At 41.2% G+C, this 8,464-nt stretch overlaps 1 pseudogene; it reads left to right on the forward strand.

Moving 5' to 3' along the window:
• LOC109937471 overlaps positions 1-8,453 on the forward strand; it is an 11,479-nt pseudogene extending 3,026 nt beyond the window's left edge.
• Positions 8,454-8,464: the final 11 nt, after the last annotated feature.

The following is an 8,464-nucleotide window of genomic DNA, read 5'->3' on the forward strand; positions in this document are numbered from 1 at the left end:
GTGAGGGGGGAGGTGTAGGGGCAGGTGTAGCCCCTCCTGCGGTTGCAAGGAAAGGTGCCGGGTGTGGTGGGGTTGGTGGGGAGTGCGGACACTCGTTAGGTTCATAACCTTCCCTGTTTATTTTGTGCAGCAGATTATAGAATATAGTGAGATCCACTCTATCCCCTGATGACCTGTGAGAGTACGTCGGATTCATGGCTCACATCTGTGCAGCATCTTTCACGACTTCAGAGTGTCTCAAAATGCTTAATTATCATTGTAACTTACTTTTCGGGTTCCTCCATTCCCCCACCCCTCCCTATCACTTAAACCTCCTACAGCCCCATGAGGCCTCGTTATGTCTGAACTCCTCTCTATCTGCATTCCAGATATTAATTGTCTTCAGCTTACTTGCACTCAAGGTCTGGAATTCCTTCTTTAAACCTCTCCCCCTCTCTTCTCCCTTTAAGTTGACTTTAAAACCTCTTTCTTTCTGTGCTGATACTGTCTACAGTGACAATTTTAATGGTATTGCTCTCATTAAAACTTCGAGATAGTTCATGACAAAATAATGAGCTTTTTAAAATTTACATTATTTTTGTTTAAGCTTGGCAGTGCAGTAGCATACATCACAGCAAATCCTTGCACCCTTGGCTGATAGTCAAAACTTTATTTGAGTGCACAAAGACCTTTGAGTCAAAGAGCACAGCATATTGACAGATTGGATGTTTGAGAGTCTTGTTCAGTTCCAGTTATCATCACAACAAAGAAGGAGTTGAGGCTTAGCGTATCAGAGATAGTAAGAACTGCCGATGCTAGAGTCAGAGATAACACAGTGTGGAGCTGGAGGAACACAGCAGGAGAGGCAGCATCAGAGGAGCAGGAAAGTTAACATTTCAGGTCGGGACCCTTCTTCAGAAATGATGAGACTTAGTGCATGTTGTGAAGATTTGTGTTTGTGTAGTGTGTCATTTTCAATTCGATTTCATTGTGGACGACTTCACCATTTGTTATATTTGAATAAAAATGAGCAAAGAATGAGAAGAATATAGGAGTAAAAAAGGAGTTCTGAGGAAGGGTCACCAGATCCGAAATGTTAACTCTGTTTTCTCCTGCACAGATGCTGCCAGACCTGCTGAGCTTTGCCAGCAACTTCTGTTTTTGTTCCTGATTTGCAGCATCCGCAGTTCTTTTGGTTTTTATTAAGAATATAGGAGTTCTGCCTTCTTCGCTACAGAAGTGAGGCATGGAAAGAATCAGCAGAGAAAGTTTGCAAACCCAGTTGTAGAGTAAAGATCTACCCGTAAGAGTTTTTAATTGTCTTAATTTTAAGCCAAATCATCGCTCCATTGTCAATTTTGCAGTTTGTGATAGGATTCTAGTGGAAAGAACAATCACAGGCAAGATGGGCCAAATGTCCTTCAGTCAGTGGTGTGCCATTCTCTAATTCTCTGCTCTCTTAATCCCTGACCATAGTCCTGCTCTGTAGAACAGCCTAGATGATCATCCTGTATTAAATCACTCAAATCCTGAATAAACATTTTTTTTCAAGTAGCAGAGACTGAGCGTTAATTCAATGCTTCCAGTTGATAATCTAATGTGGGCTGTCACAAGTAATAGCAACTTGGAGATCAAATACTGCTCCTCAGAAGCAGGTGAAATGGAGAATGCACAAGGGAAAATTATGTGGACTCTGATTTGTAGATGTGTAGCTATGGAGAATGCACCAGTCTCCATGACAATGCCTCTACAATCAAACTCCACTTACAAGCAAATAGCACCCTCTTTCATGCAGTATGAATTGTGTTCCCCTTGAGATTTGGTATGCTTGCAATAGTGTCCTGATGAGTCCAAGATGAAAAGCTTCAATAGCATTTTACTTTTCTCAGCAATGATCAAGTACGATAGAACCCGGAAGCTATATTCTTCATCTCTTCATGTGAAATTACTTCAGTAAAGTTTAATTTCATACTTGTTGCTTTCCACAGGTTTAATTAATGAAGTTCAACTTGGAGTCCAGACCATTATCTCACAGATAATAATGGTGATTTACAAGGTAGGCATGAGGATTCTGCACAAGTACAGTATTTACATACCTAAGGCATTATTGACTATAAAAAATAGCAAACTTGACATTGCAAAGAAACAAAGTCCTTCTAAGCATCCAGGTCAGAAACCTTCTCCTCTTTTCACTGCATGTACTGAAAAGGAATATTCAACTCTGTACAATCTGGTCCATTACAACTAAACTCACACTCAACTAAACTAACTGCACCTCCGATAGTACAGTACCTTAGCTTATAGTTCCTATAGTACCTTAACTATGTGTTAAGTTAACAACTGTACACATGGAGAGTCACGGAAAGTTAATCAAAGAAGCAGGCCTGTTACGACTGGTGAAGAAGGGTCATTGGTCCCCTCTTCGTAAACCCCACTTTGATCAGTCTCAATATATATATTATATGTGTGCACGCTTTTGTATGTAATTATCATATTTCAATTAAACTGACTGAGCCAGATCAAAAATGAAGACAAATCGATTCCAAGGTTTTCATCAGTGAAAGAGTGGAATTTTATTAGCTATTACCTTAAAGTAACCACAAACACAGAGCTGAGTTGAGTCCTGAAGATTCATATTGAACTGGAAACATTAACTCTTTTTCTCTCTCTACAGATATTGCCAGACCTGCTGAGTTTCTCCAGCATTCTCTGTTTTCATTTCCAATTTCCAGCAGCTACAGGATTTTGCTTTTCATCCAGCATTTTCTGTTTTTATTTCACTTTGCAGCACTGTTCCAAAATAAAAATATGCTAAGTAGGTATTAGAGCAGGTGGCAAAATGTTTGATCAAAAATTTATAGGTTTATGGAGCATGGTGAAGGAGAAAGGAGTTGAGAACAGGAGAGGTTTAAGGGCAGTAAATTCTGGAGTTAGGCACCTACACAACCAATATTGAGTGGTGGAAACTGGCCATGACAAACGAGCCAGAATTGGAGGTGCACAGATATCTCGGAGGATGTTAGAGATAGGAGAGGTTACAGAGATAGGGAGGAACAATGCTGCAAAGGGATTGTATTCAGTATCAGAAAGTAACTTGATGGTACATGTGGAAGAGGGAAAGAAAGGGATCATAATAATCAGGTAGAGAAACTGATTTAATTCCTTTGACAATCCCAAAGGGTGATGAAGGGGGTTGGGATTGAGGTTGGTTTCGTTGTAACCAAGCAGGGATTATCAACTTCATGACCATCTTGGACATACATCTAGCACAAGTACACTGATGGAGCAGTTATTTTCAGTAACAAATCAAATAAGGGATGAAATTAGAGAACATTATCATTATTAAGGTTGAGAGCGTTCAGAAGAGATTTACTGGGATGTTGCTGGGAATAGAGGGTTTGAGTTATAAGGAGAGGCTGGATAGGCTGGGACTTTTTTTTACTGGAGCATAGTAGGTTGAGAGGTGACCTTATAGAGGTTTATAAAATCATGAGGGGTATAGATAAGGTGAATGGCTGGTGTCTTTTCCCTAGGGTGGGGGATTTCAAGACTAAGGGACATATTTTTAAGCTGAAAGGAGAAAGGTTTAAAAAAGACGTGAGTGGCAATTTTTGCGCTTGCTCAGTGTGTGTGGAATGAAATTCCAGAGGAAGTGATGGATGCAGGTACAGTTACAACGTTTCAAAGACATTTAGATAAGTACATGAATAAGGAATGTTTGGAGGGATATGGACCAGGAGCAGGCAGGTGGGACTGGTTTAGTTTGGAATTATGGTCAATGTGGACTGTTTGGACAGAAGGGTCTGTTTCTATGTTGTATGACTGTATGACTCTAACAATGTACGAGTAACTGCTTATGTTTTTCCTCCTACGGATCCCTCTGGGATTTGGGATGGTTGCAACTGTTTATGTGGGGAACGCGCTTGGTGCTGGTAACGCACAGCAGGCCGTCAACTCTGCTAAAGTCACTGTATGCTGCGCTGGTGAGTCCAATTGTTTAAACTCATTGAGTTTAATTAGTTATTCAAACAATGTAACCGTTAATGGTTCCCTCTTTGAAACTCATCTGAAGGGTTCGGCTCCTCAATTGAATTTAATGGACAATTAGGACATAGAAACATACAAACGGGGAGCAGGACCAGGCCATTTAACTGAAGTAATCTTTTGCTTTCTCAGGACACAGATTGGTTCAGGCATTTTCTGTGTATCTGATGCATTAGGTACATTGTACTGTGGTTGAGGTCAGTGTAGCTGCAGTATTGTTTTCAAGGGCACTTGTTTATAATGCATGTCAAAACTTCCAGTTTCCTGTGGAGATGAGAGCAATGAAATTGTTAACTAATGATCTGTTAAAGCAGGGTGGTGTGGTGGCTCAGTGGTTAGCACTGCTGCCTCATAGTGCCAGGGCCCTGGGTTTGATTCCACCCTCAGGCGACTGTCTGTGTGGAGTTTGCACATTCTCCCAGTGTCTGCGTGGGTTTCCTTCGGGTGCTCCAGTTTCCTCCCACAGTCCAAAGATGTGCAGGTTAGGTGGATTGGCCATGCTAAATTGCCCATGTTCAGGGATGTGTAGATTAGGTGGGTTATAGGGGTTGGGATGTCTGTGGGTCAGTGTGGACTTGGTGGGCCGAAAGGCGTGTTTCCACAGGATTCTATTTGAGCCTGCTCTGCGATTCCACATGATCATCCAACTCAGTTCCCAGTTCTCTCTTTCTCTGCACATCCTTTAGCTCTGAGAGAACAACTAGAATTTCACAAGAATCAGATCAGTTAATGCTCACTGGCTAGGATGGACTGGGGAGAAATCCCTGTATCAATTTAGAAGTGAGATGTGGGAAGGGATAGGATCCAGTCAGGGAGTCTGCACCCAGCATACAGAGTAGAGATAGGAGGTCATGTGTTGGAAAAAATGAGGATAAGTGGAAGCAGTGAACTGAAATTTCCAATTTTTTAACTTCAACTAGACTACTCGATGAGGCTTTCTCATGTTTGCTCTTCATATCACAGGGTGCATCGCTTTAGTATTGGTACTGATTCTTACAGCAATGAAGGAAGTGGTTGGCTGTATCTTCATCAATGACAAGTTGGTAAAAAAAAATGACTTTCCCAAGCATAAACTCATAAATGTTCCTTTGCAAAATGGATTCGGAATCATGTGAAAGCTCTCTGTTATCCCTCTTTTCATTTTCCAGAGAAATTATTCATTTGGTTGCAGATATAATTCCATTAAACGCTGCCTATCATCTGTTCGATGCTGTGGTGGTGAGTGTTTCTGTGGCCTTAGAATGTTTAAATGTTATATTTCTGCTACTACTTGTTAGTTTTAAATGTTATCACCATTATTTTAGAATTAATCTACTGCCCCAGTAAATCTAACTCACATCTGTCAGGTTCTATGCATCACGCTTCACTCTTCCAGTTTCCATTGCTGCAGGTGAGATTCTGTCTCATATAGAACTTCACAGAAAATAAAAATTGTGAACAAGCTGTTGGGATGGAATTGGTCAGCTTAATCCCCATTGTCTCTTACTTTAGAATTATATCAATTTTCTGTTTCAGATTCACCCTGTCTTTATTTTTAATTGGGTTTCTCTTCCAGCTCAGATTTTATTAAAGTTGATGAGAACAGTTTGAAGCAATGGAGCCTGCAATAGTTCAAGATGGTGTCAGGAGAAATTAATCCTACAGTGTAGAAAGAGGCCACTGCACCAACCTTCCAAACAGCATCACATCCCACCCAGAACCCCACTCGTAACCCCACATTTACTATGGCTAACCCACCTAGCCTGCATATCCCTGGACACTACAGGGCAATTTAGCATGGCCAATCCACTCTAACCTGCACATTGTTGGACTGTGGGAGGAAACCCATGCAGACATGGAGGAATGTTCAAACTCCACATTCACCTGAGGCCAGAATTGAGCCTAGGTTCCTGGTACTGTGAGGCAGCAGTGCTAACCACTCAGCCACTGTGCACCCTTTAAAGGCTCCCTTCATCACATTGGCTGTTATCCCATTACAATGGGAGAGTCAACAGCCATGTAGATTTGATTCATCAGAACAGGAAGAGGCCATTCAGCCCCTCAAACCTGCTCCTCTAGTCAATTAGCTCATGGCTTGTCTTTACCTGAAATCCCATTTTGCTGCCATTCTTCCATTAACCTTGATAGCCTTTTATACAATCAAAAGCTATTGGTCGCCACGTTGAAAGTTCCAATTTTCTCCCAGTGACCACAGCCCTTTGCAGGAGATCTGGCCAATGCGTGTTCTTTTGTATTGAAATTCAAGAGAAAGCTAAATAAAAACCAAAAGAACTGTGGATGCTGTAAATTAGGAACAAAAGCAGAAATTGCTGGAAAAGCTCAGCAGATCTGGCAGCATCTGTGAAGAGAAAGTGTCTGAGGAAGGGTCACCAGACCTGAAACGTTAACTCTGATTTTCTCTTCACAGATGCTGCCAGACCTGCTGAGCTTTTCCACCAACTTCTGTTTTTGTTCAGAAGAAAGCTGTTCTATGTTACCTTAAACAGCCACAATAACAAGAAAATGAGCAATTCTTAATGTAACTTCACTTAATTGTACTGTATTATTTGAGGACATATTAAGTCACCAGATTATTATTCCTTTCTGCTTAATGTTGCATTATCATGTTAATGTGTTCTGCTTGTCTATTTTGTAGGCTGTAAGTGGTGGAGTGTTAGAGGAGTTGGAATGCAAAAACTGGGAGCAATTGGTAACCTAATTGGATACTACTTTGTTGGGTTTCCCGTTGGAATCTCTCTCATGTTTGCTGCAAAACTTTGTGTATTTGGTATGAATTTACATATTTTTTCGTTGTCTTTCGCAGCTCAACACTCACACTCTGCAAAATACTGACGATGTTGCTCCATCTTAAGATCAGCGTTGGAGAGTGAAATTGGTTGGAAGTCCTTTCTCTGGGGTGCCACATGAATCCAAGTGGCCCTGTGTGATTCTGGGGCCAATGTCTATCAATGCTCACTCTGTACTACGAGATAGGGTACTGCGGCCATGTTTTATCTGTGAACACAGATGCTGGAATATTGGCTGGAGGGTGAGCATCGAGCAGAGCTGAGACAGGGTCTAACCCAACATCCGCACACATTCAGATGTTGGGTAGCTTTCAGGAGTGGGATCCCTGGATGAATTCTTCGTGTTTCTAATCTAGGGGTGCTGAGGCCAAATGTGGCCAGGTAGCGGCCATGGCACCAGCCATTTTGTAAAGTTGAAAGAGTTTCAAAAACGAACAGAAGTGGATGGAACAGTTAACGCGATTGAATCCATGCTGACTGCACCATTGTTATTGTTGCAGGTCTGTGGACTGGACTGTTTGTTTGTGCAGTTGTACAAATCATTTTCTTTCTGACAGTGATTTACAGAATCAACTGGAAGGAAGCATCCGATGAGGTAAGAGTGGTGACAGAGATTATTTATTATTTATTAAAATAAATTTACTATTAAATTTATTCATCCCACCCTCTTTTTTCCCCATGTCGTGCTCTCTTGCGAGAATGAAGAGTGTCTTGCTTATTCTCCCACCCAATAGGAAAGTGTAAACTCTTTGATGTAAGTTTCCAGTCTGGATGATTGATGCCATCAACGTTTAAAGTTCACAAGTGTCCCCTTTTAAAAAAGACACGAAAATACAGATGGGAGATTGTGTTGTACAGAAAGTGTTCCCTCTGCTGTAATCTTCCACAGTTCTTGCTTTCTGTTTTGCTTTAAGGCTCAGGTTAATGCGGGTGTGATGAAAGATGTGGACAACTCACACAGAACCTCTACTACTCAAACCCAGTACAGGTCAACAGGTAAAAAATGCTGACTTTCAATCACTCTCCTGTTAATAGATAAGAGCAGAGTAAGAAACCTATTTGATTTGTTTTCATTAAATTACCCAATACAATAATTCATCTAATTTCTATTACATTAAGTAGAAATGAAAAAGGACAAATGTACAAATAATAAGACCATCAGCCCATAAGAAGCAGAAGTAAGCCATTCAGCCCATTGAGTGTGCTTTGCCATTAAATGAGATCATGTTGGGTCTGATAATCCTCCCAACCACTTCCCTTCTGTTTTCCCATTGTGTTGAGGATCGTGTTATTGTGAAGGTTACATAGCCAACTCTGTGTAAACAGTGAGTATAAAATCTTTATCATGAAGTAGCCCAAAAGCTACTGTTTCAGCAGTTAAGATGGCCATTCTGTTTTTTGATAGGACGGATCTCCTGTATATAGATCATGGAGGAGGTCATCCAGTTGATAATCAGCTCTGCTAAAATCAATCAACTGGAATCATCACAAACTTACAACTCTTCAATGTGACTTTCCTTTCCAGATGTGGACACAGGAAACAGGGCAGTGAATCCAATTCCTGATGTTTGTCAATCGGAACTACAGACAGAGGAGGACCGGGCGACAGTTACGTCTTCCATTGTGGACACTGGAGTTACCACAGTCGGAGAAAT

This window comes from Rhincodon typus, unplaced genomic scaffold (genome assembly GCF_021869965.1).
Source record: "Rhincodon typus isolate 14 unplaced genomic scaffold, sRhiTyp1.1 hic_rhity00004756, whole genome shotgun sequence".
NCBI classification, from domain to species: domain Eukaryota; kingdom Metazoa; phylum Chordata; class Chondrichthyes; order Orectolobiformes; family Rhincodontidae; genus Rhincodon; species Rhincodon typus.